A 14,110-nucleotide genomic window follows, 5' to 3' on the forward strand; every position below is an offset into this window, starting at 1 on the left:
AAGTGTTTTGCTGCACTAGATTACCGCCGGGGTCTCTTATTCAACATGGGAACCAGGCTTTACTCTCTGCCATTCCTTTGTGCAAACTAGTAACATTTCCTTAAATACTTTAAAGTAGTCTGCTGTTCGAAATGAGTTGGTAAGGAGCTTTTCGCTAACCTATTTTGTGGCAAAGTAATGTTGACCACATTGGTAATACCAGCATTGACCATTTATTGGTCGATACAACCAGTTTATTCATAATCAAATTGGGTGATAAAAGATCGTGATGGGATGGTCATTTAACGATTACACATTTTTCATTAATTTAAAAGTTAATGTTTTTAATTGCACCCATGCAATTAAAATTTAATTTTAATTGCATGGTTAATTTTTTGGTTAATTTTAATTGCATGGTTAATTTGCACTAGTTAATTGCATCCATGCTAACTAGTTAATTTTTTTAAAGAAATGGAAATGGCGAGCCTCAATTCTTCATTAACTTTAGAGATTTTATGAGGAATTCGATTGGCCGATGCCATAAATAAATTAATCACATGTTAGCTATAACTTATGAGCCAACATACAGGTCAAAAGGTACATCTTCAAGTCGTGTAAAAAAAGCAGCCAAAAATCTTACTTATAATCGTAACTTATCCTACCACTGCTCTGCGGGTAAAAACTGATCACTGATCATTTCTATGAGCTGTATTAACACTAGCGAATGTAATTTGCTCGTGGAATAGCGTTTACTATAAAAAGAAGTGATTTACTGAAGGAAAGAAAGAAGATTTACAGAAGAAATTCGTGGCAGCAACACCCCTTTTAACCTTTGGTCACGAGATTTGGTGAAGTTTTTACAACCTTCGTTAAATGGTCTGTCAGCGGTTGGCGGTTTATAAACTAGTACAACAGCACCATATATAATGTGAGGCTTTATTACACACATGTTTTATTAAACCATAACTGTCACGTACAACTTTTATTGTATATTCTTGGTAAATCAGCCACGCTGATTCCGATTTTGTACTCAAAATAAAGATTGATCCACTAACCTTCAAAGTCATTGAGGCTTTTTTAAAGCGTTTCAATATTTCGAAAACAACACAATCGGCATTACAAGCTCCGCCCATAAATATGTGACGAAACCTAGCTTTTTCAGGAACAGAAGTTAGGAATGTTTAGACCGATTTAGAATAATAGAGATGGGTGTCTTAAAACCCATTATCATCTAAATCCAGTCTGTAAAATAATTTCAGTTTGTTATGAAAAGTATATAAACTATTTAAAACTGCTCGTAGCTTGTTACATGATGTTTAAATCGGATGAACGCCGAGAGAAATGAGCTCAAAAAGCGTGGTTTTATCACAAGCAAGCGTTGTTATTGCGCTTTTTTAAAAATTGTAATGCTAAATAGCTTATCTGGCTTTCAGAAAAGACTGATATTATTTTTAAGGCTGAATTTAGATATTAATGGATTTTAAAACACCCATCCCTATTATTCTAAATCGGTCTAAACATCCCTACGTAACTATTTATGGGCGGAGCTTGTTGTGCCGATTGTGTTGTTTTCGAGACTGATATTGAAACGCTGTAAAAAAGCCTTCATTACTTTGAACATTAGTGAACTAATCTTTATTTTAAGTACAAAATCGGAATCAGCGTGTCTGATTTACCTAGTAAATACGATACAAGTTGTTCGTGATAGTTATGGTTTAAGAGTTTAAACCATAGCCATTAGAAGATAGTTGCGAAGCAGATGTGACTTATCACATGCATTGCAAATGTGGAAAAAATTGTTAGATAAATATTAATGAACACGAGAGAGAGTGATGCAACTAGTATAAAATCGTCAGTTAAAACTCTGTAATTTATCAGAGGTGAGACTAGATGGTACTATAAACTAAATGTTCGATTATGAGTGGGTTTGAAAAAAGGTTAACATTTTTGCAAGTGTCTTCACATCAGAGCGATTGTATTTACTAGCTACACACAGTTTTGTTGCTAGATATGAGGTCTTTAGTGACTTGGTTTCTTTGTTTTAAAATTACAGATGATTTTTGACTATTTGGAAATACTTTTAATCATTTGAAATAAAATAACCATGTGATATTATAGCCATAGTAGACATGAACCTTTTAAATACTTATTACTTTCGCATTTACACCAAAAATAAGTGTTTTTTAGATTTTAGAGCTGGTTATTATGGAAACTAATTGTTTGGTTGTTTAAAACAAATATTAACTGAATTTTTTGATAAAACTAGCAAATACAATTTTACCCCTTAAGTTGCCCACTATGAACAATAAACAATAAATTATTCTATTGTGCAACTTGCCTAGTAGATTGGTACAGTCTATAACTAACAGAGCGATACAGTCTATAACTAATAGAGTGATACAGTCTATAGCTAATAGAGTGATATAGTCTATAACTAATAGAGTGATACAGTCTATAACTAATGGAGTGATCCAGTCTATAGCTAATAGAGCGATACACTCTATAACTAATAGCGTGATACAGTCTATAACTAATAAAGTGATACAGTCTATAACTAATACAGTGATACAGTCTATAACTAATAGAAGGACACAGTCTATAACTAATAGAGGGATAAAGTTTATAACTAATAGAGTGATATAGTCTATAACTAATAGAGTGGTGGTCTATAACTAATAGAGGGATAAAGTCTATAACCTATTAGTTTTAGACTGTATATAGTCTATACAGTCTATAACTAATAGAGTGATACAGTCTATAACTCTATAAGTACAGGTAATTATAGTTACCCCATTATATTACAGATGAACATGATGAAACTAAAAGGAAGGGAGGTTATCAGGTAAATTTGTAGAAGCATTAAAAAATAATATTCAGGCAGTTGTGGAGGAAATCAGTAACGCCCTTTTTTGTACTTGAATAGTAACAAGCTGACTCCCTAAGGCTTTAACCTTCAACCTTAAGGGCACAGAATAGAGTTATTCCTCTCATGTCAACTTCTCATGTCAACTTCATTCACGCTTAAAGTCATCAAGCAGCGAAATCCTACAAACTCTGAACTGAAACAGCTGCTCAAGGCAGACTTTCCTAGCAAGCAGAGGTTAACGATGAACCTACACAAAAAATTTTATTTGTTTTTTTCAGAAAGTATATATCAGTATTTTTCTATCATTTATGATTGTCTTTGATGTTTGATAATCTGACTGCCAGGATGTTTCAAAATTAAAATTTACAAAACTTAAATGTGGTTAAAACGTTCAGAGCAAGCAATAGTGCGATTACAATGTCTATAGTTGCGGAGAGACCAATAGAATAGAGAAGCGTTATGCTGCAACTTGAAATTGATAGCCGATATCAATAATAGAAATCGGTGACATCATTTTGCAAGTATTTTTCTTCTGAGCGTTTTAAACTTTTAATGCGATCAAGTTTTATCGATTTTAATCTTGAAACATCCTGGCAGTCAAATCACCTCAAACATCAAAAACAACCACAAATGATAAAAAATACTGATAATTTCTGATAAAATCTACTAAAATTTTGTGTAGTTCAACTTAAAGCCCACCCTCAGCAACAGAAAGTGAATGCAGTTTTCAATGTTTTATTACAAAAACTCAAACTTTAACCACCAAATGGCAAGTCCTGTCGAGTTCAGCCTACGGAGAGTTCAAGCAACCGGAGAGCTGAGGATCTTTTACGGACAAAAAATATATTTGTGCTGTTAAATGATAGAACATTTCTCATTGGTTAGTAACAACACTGATCATTTTCACTGGTGCATATTTTGTCCCACTAATAATAATTTTTTTGAAAGAAATTAAATCTGCCTGAAATTTATTTGTTTTTTCATCAGGCCTTTTCCTTATGGAACCTACGATCTGCCGCATAGTGCATACATCGTATCACATATCACTAGTGTAAACAAGGAAATGAAATGTCAGATTTTACAAGGAGGTTTGAGTACAGCAATCACCTTTTATGACTGCTTAGTGTACATGTAGCGTACATGTAGCGTACATGTAGCGTACATGTAGCGTACATGTAGCGTACATGTAGCGTACATGTAGCGTACATGTAGCGTACATGTAGCGTACATGTAGCGTACATGTAGCGTACATGTAGCGTACATGTAGCGTACATGTAGCGTACATGTAGCGTACATGTAGCGTACATGTAGCGTACATGTAGCGTACATGTAGCGTACATGTAGCGTACATGTAGCGTACATGTAGCGTACATGTAGCGTACATGTAGCGTACATGTAGCGTACATGTACGCTACATGTACGCTACATGTACGCTACATGTACGCTACATGTACGCTACATGTAGCGTACATGTAGCGTACATGTACGCTACATGTACGCTACATGTACGCTACATGTACGCTACATGTACGCTACATGTACACTACATGTAGTGTACATGTAAATGTACCTCTTGTCTGTTCTTGATTTTTAAATGCCCTTTTTTATAGAACACTTAAAATATAAGATATTGTTGTGGTTCTTGTAACCAGATCAGTACAGCTAGAAATTATGAGATAAATTAATACATGAACTTGCACAACTTTTTAGTAGATTTTATCAGAAAGTACCGGTATTTTTCTATCATTTGTGGTTGTTTTTGATGTTTGAGGTGATCCGACTGCCAGAATGTTTTAAGATTTAAATTGACAAAACTTGAATGAAGTTAAAGCGCTCAGCTCAAGCGAAAATGTGTTTATGATGTCTATAGTTGCAAAGTGGCCGACAGAATTATAGAGACCCGTTTTGCTGCAACTTGAAATCAATAGCTGATATCAACTATTGCAACGAGTGACATCATTTTGCACAAGGAAGCTTATGTCTAAGCATCAGATTGTAATTTTGTTGAATAGAAACAGTAATTTTTTTTATTCATCTCCCAAAATTACTCTGTTTACATCTTGTGATGGGTCAAACCACTTTCCTTCTTGGGACTTGTTTATAATCAAGTGTCACCTGTATCTGAATATAAATAGACCTATTATTACATGTGTTCCAGTTTGGGAGCATCTGCACACCATTGTCAAGGGTTGCCTTGTTTATTAGTTTAATATCTATGACTCTGAACTTAGCTCTTTATAGTAGCCTAAAGGCGTGGTCACACGAGCACCGAACCGACGTAGGATCGGTTCGGTTCGGAGGCTGGTTCGGTTCGGGGCACATGTCACACGGCCACCGAAGTAACTTCGCTTCTTAGATACCATACGTATAGAGACAAGACACGGTTTCATTAGTAGTTTTTATGTATTTGAGTTAAATATTTCTATTGTAAACAAAAAACTTTGAGGAACAATTATAATTACACAGCAGATTTATCCGAAGATCGTTCAGCTGCTCAAAATAAATCACTCGATACAAAGATTTTGCTAACCCTTCCCATCAACATAATTATATTTTTTTATTAACATATGAATGTTTTTCTATGCTGAGTACATAACAAACAAAATCAGTCTTTATCATAGTACTGTGGTTTTACATAAATAAATCAGTCAACGATACTTCATCAGGATGAATATGACACATTACTTATATTCCACACGAAAGAAAATCACAACCATTCCCTTACATTTATGCAAAACTTAAGTGCAACATCTTACATTTATGCAACCCAATCACAAGTCCGGGTGAACCTTGTCGTAAATTGCTTCATGTTGTTTATTTAACGAAATAAAAGTATCGTCCCATTTCTTTTTTAACTTTACTCACACGCACGTAAGAAGAAATGTGACGCGTGCTCGCTAGAATTCTAGAATTTTAACCAGCCAATAAGAGCAAGGGTTCGGCACGAAATTTCGAGCAGTACCGAAATAGTTCGTTTCGGTCAGAAATGTCCTCAGCCGAACTTTTTAGAGCTGAAAACGACGTCGTTTTGCGTCATTTAGTTCGGTTCGGTGCCCGTGTGACCACGGCTTAAGTTATCATAGGTTAAATGGGACAAGTTTTATTTCTAAATTTCATCATGTGGATAACAGTTGTTTTGCTTCCTAAATGTCAGTACACAGTATGTCGGCATTAATCTCACAATACATTGGTGAACGTGATCGACAGTCTACATAATACATTGGTGAGTGTGATCGACAGTCTGCACTATACATTGGTGAGTGTGACCGACAGTCTGCACAACACATTGGTGAACGTGATCGACAGTCTGTACAATACATTGGTGAGTGTGATCGACAGTCTGCGCAATACATTGGTGAGCGTGATCGACAGTCTGCACAACACATTGGTGAGCGTGATCGACAGTCTGCACGATACATTGGTGAGCGTGATCGACAGTCTGCACAACACATTGGTGAGTGTGATCAACAGTCTGCACTATACATCGGTGAGTGTGATCGACAGTCTGCACAATATGTTGGTGAACGTGATCGACAGTCTGCGCAATACATTGGTGAGCATGATTGACAGTCTGCACGACACATTGGTGAGCCTAATTGGCAGTCTGCGCAATACATTGGTGAGCGTGATCGACAGTCTGCACAATACATTGGTGCAGACTGTCGTGAATGCTCAGCAAAATGTTGGGAAAGTTTGACAGCTGCAATGTCTCTCGACATATTCGCATCACCTTGGCAATGTCATCGGTTTACGGTGTGCGTAGTCGTTGAATAATCGCCGAGAGGGCAACTCCAAACCAGCCTTAAGGTTTTAGCATAAGCAGCAGTTTATTATGGCTACAAATAAGACAAAATTTAGAAATGTAAAATGCTTTTATCGAAAACTATATTATGTAATTTTCATTAAAACTTTCAATCTTTCTGATAGCGCTGATTATTTGCTGCCATAACATAAAGAATAGTTTATATAACACACAGCGCAGTCGCCAAATGTTCTCTGACGAATCGTGAGTTAAAGCAAATTAAAAGAGAACCTCCTTCCAGAAATCTACTCTATCGCTAATAAAAGCATCAATCTTATCAAGCTAATCATCACATCAGTGACGCTGATGGGTTTTATTTTCATGGCAGCTGATATGCAAATGACTGACAGCAAGAGCTATGTATTGGTTAGTGACTGGCATGGTTTATGATCGCTGACTAAGATTAGCTATGGTTACTACCATCTTTGTCTTATGAGCGAGATACCTTGTAATCATTCACGTGTAACGACACCAGCCCTTAGAACTCTTATTCACACCATCGATTATGAATCTTCAATACTCTGATTGACTCCTTGGATACTGCAACAGTTAAATTGCCAAGCCTGTTGCCCATAAATAACATCATTTGTTGCCATAGCTGGAAGGTTCGAGAATGATCATTAGCGAAAGCCTGCATACTATTAGAGCCGACAGACAAAAATTATAATTGATCTTTGGAGTACACTATTTTTGTTCTTATATAAATATTATTACTGGTTTTTATTAGTTCGTCATTAATGTTTCAGCTGGCTTCCATAAATTAATTTTATTTTTATACTCTGCAGTTTGCGGGCGCTGTTACTATACTCTGCGGAGCATTTAAAACTAAAAGTTAACACACCTGCGGCCAACAGCGGAAGATGGCCTTTTATACAAGACGTCAAAAAGTTTATTCTACATTTTGGTGACACAGTTAAACACGAGCAGGGATAATCTGAGCAACATGTTCTTATGCATCGTAATATCACTTTCAGTACCTGTATACCTATACAACAGACCACCTCTAACATTTATACCTGTATACCTATACCACTGACCTACTCTACCACCTATACCTGTATACCATAGACTATTAAAAACAACCGGTACAATTTTATTTAAAACTGTTTTCATTCTCAAAAGTTCGTGATTTACGAAAGGTACTAATAATCCACATGATTGTTCCTGATCCTTCATTACCTTGTTTTTGCATTTCGCTGTAAATTGTGCAGAAGATAGCATCATTTTTAGTGTGTGTACTGCTTTTAGCTTGAAAGGGATAAAAACTCTGTTGAACTCGGTATAGGGTTTACAGTTATTAGTCATTGGAGGTACTTGGAATGACACAAATCGCGAACTCGCAGAGTTATTGAATGTCACACTGTTCTACAGCATGATTCCTTGTTGCTGAAAGCATCTAACAAGGTCTGTAGGTACTTAGCCTATCTATATTTGTACATGGTTGTTGTTAGTCATAATGCGTGGAATGTTTGTTTGTGTTCTTCTAGCTTTAATGTTTGCTTTGGGATATTCTAATACACCCACGTGTCACCCTCAGCCTTTTGAGAAAAACTGTTTGGTGCACCACTAAAGTATCATTAGGTTTCAGAGTACATTTGAATATTAATTGTAGTGAAAGATTTCTCACAAGCAATGAATAGTTTTCGTCAGCACTAGTAAGGATTAGTAAGGATTAGTAAGGCTATCTTACTTGATTTGAAAGCTTTTACAAGATGAGCAAGTTTTCAGCGCACATTATTAATATACAGCAAGTGTCACAACACAATAAATGACGCACTACATCAGGTGCCATGTCACACCTTTACTTCACTTCTGCTATCATTCTTACTATATAAAAATCAGATGACTTTAAAATGATGAGGATGGCACCAACCTGCTCAGAGCCAAAGGCTGTTGGACAAAAGCTAATCCAAACAAATCTCTGTGAAGATGAAATCTATAGTCGGCATGTTTCAGTAATCGAAGTGATAGTCTCGCTGGTGAGTCGTTCACCCACTACCTTTTTAACGAAATACTTTTGTACTAAAACTTGTTTTCTGTGCTATGCGGTATCACAAGATTTGCTTTCGTAGGTGATTTCAGAAAACTTGAAAAAGTATTTAAAATCTCAGACAGTCCAGTATGTGATCTGTCACCGCGCGGCTATTTGTTGTTGAGTGTGTTGCCCTATAGACTCTATCAAGCCCGATATACTGCAGTCGATCAGCTCCAATTGATGGGTTCACCCTCTCTAGCGGCTGCTCTCTGCTTTCACTGGCCAATTAGTATATAATATCAATACAGGAGCCAGTGCAAGATTTATGTTAGCCTTAGCGCTACAGGATAGTATAGCCTATCATATGACAGGTGAATGGAAATGAGGATATATTAAAGAAGACGAGCTGCGACTAGTAATAAGCAAGCGAATGTATAAACAGAGCTTACGATTCAGTTAGTGCCATTGCTTTGAACATGTTTAGCCTATAGGGTTAGTCTATAGGGTTAGTCTGCCCTCCATCACAAGTTCAAATCAGAGGTTAATCTACTGCCAATGCACAGCATTCAACCGGTGATTGGAGCAATTATCCATATATGGCAGGGGAGCTAATCACAACTGCTTCGACTGGTTGTGGGTCATACCCTAATATTCAATGCTAATTGCTGGCCACTGCATTGGCACTCTTTGTTAACTACTCACTAACTTATAGCACACTCTGAGGTATTGATCTATCAGAAAGTATATCAATAGCATAAAACTAAAAGTGTTACCTCAGGATACCTCACCTCACGTTAATTATGGAATACGCATGGCACGTCGGTAGTACTCGGCTGGAAGATAAACTTACATCCGCGTGTCATGGTTTCCCTCTGAATGTTTTTATTAGGGTTAGCTGTGCAAAATCAATACGAGTTGAAATGAAGTTTACAGGAGCGATGAATGAACAGTCTCGCTTGGCAAGCAGTCGTCAGCAAACTAATAGTAATAAGCAGAAATCAATTATCCTCGCTGACAGAGAAAAACCTACTTTCAGTACAAAATACTCTCACTGGCATGCCATGGATTAAGACTCGAGTACAGCCGTTGATGACATAAGCTCTCCGCAGTTTGTGAATGGCCGATGGTGGCAGCTGTCAGCAATTATGCTTAGACGCCTGGCTTTTTGTTTATCTCACACATTTGTATTTACATAATATGTTATTCTGGTACATTAACATTGTATGTACTCTCTGGAATAGTTGGAATTCCAAAGAGAGCTTTTCTGTTTTTATTAGATAGCAATAGATAAGAAATTTCTTACGTCAGAATTTATCATCAGAATTTATTGATAGTGTGCTAACCTAATGGATATTTGACCGCAACTTAATGATCGTACTATAAACAATTGAGGTATTTCCAGGCACCTGCTGTTAGTTGTCCGGAAACAGACTTACATGTGCATGTACAGATATTCCATTTAGCTTTAAGCACTCATTTGAGGAAATAATATAAGCTTAAAATCATATGGCTCCTTCTGCCATGTAATTCCAGCTTGACCATATGTAAGGTATTGGATCTAGAAGCCTTTACATATAGAATTCAACTATGATCACGACTTCATGTCAGGATTTGCATGGATTGTACTAACCAGTAGCCCAGTAATTGGTTACTAGTGACTCGCTACATCTATGCTTATGTGTGCTACATCTATGCTTAAGTGCGCTACATAGACTGACTCATTCATGCAGTTTCATTCAGGTGCTGCCAGTCTTGCCCCTCCCTGTTGTGAACTTGCTATTGTTCATTGATCACACATTTTGTTGTCGTAACTAAAAGCTTGTTACTCATAACTCTATTTCTCATGCCTCTATTACTCATAACTCTATTAGTATACTCATAACTATATGACTATTGAGTATATTACTCATACCTCTATTACTCATAACTCTGTTAGTATTGACTCTATTACTCGTAACTCCATTACTCATAACTCTATGACTATTGAGTATATTACCCATACCTCTATTACTCATAACTCTATGACTATTGAGTATATTACCCATACCTCTATTACTCATAACTCTATGACTATTGAGTATATTACTCACTAGAAATTCCAGTCATACAGCCCACGACCAAAGTAGTAATGGAAAAAAGAAAGGGTACTGATGGTTGTCGAAAAAGTAGTTCTCAGCAGAAATTGACAGAGTATAATGTAAATGAGACTTGTTTGAGATGATATAAAATAAATTTGAGGGAGCACGACTCTAAAAAGGCGCAACAGAAATAACAGAAATGTAACAGAAATAAATATTAATAAAATAAATAATTAACTATCTCAAACTTATGTTTTACAATAATAAAATATACATTAATTCAAGCCGTAGACCTAACCTACTGTACGTAATTTAACTAACAACAACAATGCCAACAATAAAGAAATATGTTTATTATATCTCTGCAAATGTAAATCTAAATGCAATATTAAACGTTAAACGGCAAACTGATGTGTAATATACAGTTTGAAAGTTGGTTGTGTTGTGATGAATGTAGAATGGTTTTGACAGCGATATGTAACAGAGAGCAAGCGTTGGCATTTACGCGTCTGGAAGTTTTATGCAAACTGTAGTGAAATAAAGAAATATTCTTGTCATAAAAGGGCGTTGTAGTAACGCCCTACCTTTTAGATAAGATGTAAAGAAATCTGGCTGATGTTCTAGATAATTTGAAAAACCTTCGGTAATTGGACAAAACCGTAGGCTGATAAACTGTGTACCACATTTTCGTACCTGTAAATCGGTCTACGCCTCAAACAGTAGACAAACAGTACACAGTAAACAGTTCTACTATCTGTCGCACGGCTTTTTTGGCGTTTCGTAGGTCGGTCGAAACTATTAATAAACCAAACTGTTCAAGCGTTTTGTGGCGATTTGTGGCAAGACTTTATCGTTCTATTCTCTGTCGCTCGGCATTTCAATTTCCGGTCTTAACTTTATTAAACGAAGCTTTTCAAGCGTTTTGTGACGATTTTCGTCCTAATAAATCTGTCTATTTATGTATAATCCGATCAGATGGGTTAGTTTTAGGTATTTGCGTCAACCTTTCAAAGGCTTGGTAACATATTTAAATAGGTTTATATGCGTTTTGTATCATTATTATACTTAAACGACTTTACTGAAAAATAGTTAAATTTGTTGATAGGATTTCGTTGCAAGGGTTTGGTGACGGCCGTTAACGGATAATTTTTCGGGAGTTGTGTGCACATGTGCATTTATCATAATTCTCCCAATCAATCGTTTCACTCTTGTTTGGTCGTGGGATAACTCCATTACTCATAACTCTATGACTATTGACTCTATTACTCGTAACTCCATTACTCATAACTCTATGACTATTGAGTATATTACCCATACCTCTATTACTCATATCTCTGAAATGGAATTCGCCCTGGTTAGGAGCAGACAATTCTCACTTCGGTAATTGGGGTCCTTTTCCCAGTGATTATTTAATCTGGTTGTCTTACGAGCCTACGTTAAAGGTTCAGTAGCAATAACCAAAGAACAACACCACGATCAAGATCAATACAAGTCAAATTATTATTAAGCACCATATAGAGATATCATATAAACGTTAGCTTACCAGGGTTACCGTTACTACAAAATATCGTAAATGAAAGTCAAGCAAAATATCGTAAAGCAATTAAATCTCCGAAACACGGTATGTAATAAAAGAGTGAATAAATATACGTCTTGACACAAACAAAACAGAAACGTTTTCTAGCTAGGCCAATTCAAGAGTGTCCCTCAATCCTAACACAACAAATCCGTCCTAGCTTTTGCGAGACTTCTTAAGAAAGCTAGCCTTAGGGCAAAAGCAGACTACTGCGGCGACAGGGCAGCTAACCAGTAGTTGTGGGTCCATGGCCAGCAAGCCACAGAATCGAATCTCACTGACTCGCTGAATCCGGAAATCCATAACATCTCTAAGACTATTGAGTATATTACCCATACCTCTATTACTCATAGCTCTATGACTATTGAGTATATTACCCATACCTCTATTACTCATAACTCTATGATTATTGAGTATATTACTCATAACTCCATTACTCATAACTCTATTACCATTGAATGTATCACTCTTAATTCTATTCATTTAAACTGCCAATCCTGAAGACTTGTCAACTTAGTTTCATGTCTCATCAACAGTGAGATTTTGCTAAACACTTTCATTAACAATTGTTATCGCAGAGCTTCTTTATTTTTAGTGAGAGTTGTCTTATGCTAATGTATAAGGCAGACAAGTCCTAATGATATTGGAACAGTCATTTTTAAAACCTGCTTTAGGATGGAATTTCTATTTAATCTACCTATCTATATATATATATATATATCTCAAAGTTTTTCATCATCAGTTGGACCGTCTCCCTGTCCAACTATAGCTGTTAAAGTCTTGGAATTAAAAGCTCACTGCGTGGTGGATTTGAAGTCATGGTGAGTGCAACTGCAAAATTCAAAACCATGAATTTAACCACTGAGCTATACAGTCCTTAGCAATCTATCACTTTTATCATATCCCCGTTTTTTGATTGTACATGCTAAATGACGTATTAATTGAAACTCTATTAGCTATGTGAAACACGGTGATTTTTGGCGTTTTCGTGAACTTCTGTTTCCGGCTTTTTCGTAAGGTTCAATCACTAAATCGCGGTGAAGGTCAATACTTTTTACATGAACAATTGTATTATCTCAAGTAGGAATAGCCTCTACATTCTCTTTCCGTTCAGTCAGACAAAGACAGTGCGATATCTCAATTTTACATCTGTACCAGTATCGAGAGGTACCAGTATCGTCATATTCAAAGTCTTGATGGGTAGCTTCTGGTGGAACAGTAAGCTTTTTAATGCACACACGCACACACGCACCCACGCACGCACACACACACACGAATACATGTACAAATTTTTATACGTGCACAAATTTTTATTATTAATGCAACATATTCAGGATTTTTTTGCTTTTTTCAGTTCAAATTACTTGTATCATTACTAAATCATCTTTTATTGTAATTGTAGTAAAACCGACTATATTTAGCTATTACTTGCTATTTATTTCACATTTACATTTAAACACTTTTATAGTTGTTTTATTTTATTTTTTAATTTATTTGACCTGCACAAAACATTTTCCTCATGACAAGAAGTTTGAAAGTTACAGTTGTTTGACAGAGTTTGAAAACCTTTACAGTTGTTTGATTTTTTCTATTAATTTATTTAAACTGCGCAAAACACTTTTCTCATGATATGAAGTTTAAAAGTTAGAATAGTGAGGGTTGTATATGTTAAATAAAAATAAATTTTGTCCAAAGCCTTTTTATTACCCGACAACGCTAAGCATTCAACTAGTCCTAAAAAAAAAATTAATTTAAGTCATTGCATTAATACATTTATGATTTGGGAACAATAACTATAGTAATAATCCTTTTTAACTCACTTACTCTGGAGAGC

At 35.9% G+C, this 14,110-nt stretch overlaps 1 protein-coding gene across 1 annotated transcript in view; it reads right to left on the reverse strand.

The window, feature by feature from the left end:
- The window catches only part of LOC137395167 (junctophilin-1-like), a 46,364-nt gene extending 37,475 nt beyond the window's left edge, over nt 1–8,889 (reverse strand). The window contains exon 1 of the mRNA XM_068081994.1: nt 8,521–8,889. The gene's annotated coding sequence lies outside the window, so the exon portion shown is untranslated. The remainder of the gene's footprint in view (nt 1–8,520) is intronic.
- Between the last annotated feature and the right edge of the window lie 5,221 nt (nt 8,890–14,110).

This window comes from Watersipora subatra, chromosome 4 (assembly GCF_963576615.1).
Source record: "Watersipora subatra chromosome 4, tzWatSuba1.1, whole genome shotgun sequence".
Classification (NCBI taxonomy): Eukaryota; Metazoa; Bryozoa; class Gymnolaemata; order Cheilostomatida; family Watersiporidae; genus Watersipora; species Watersipora subatra.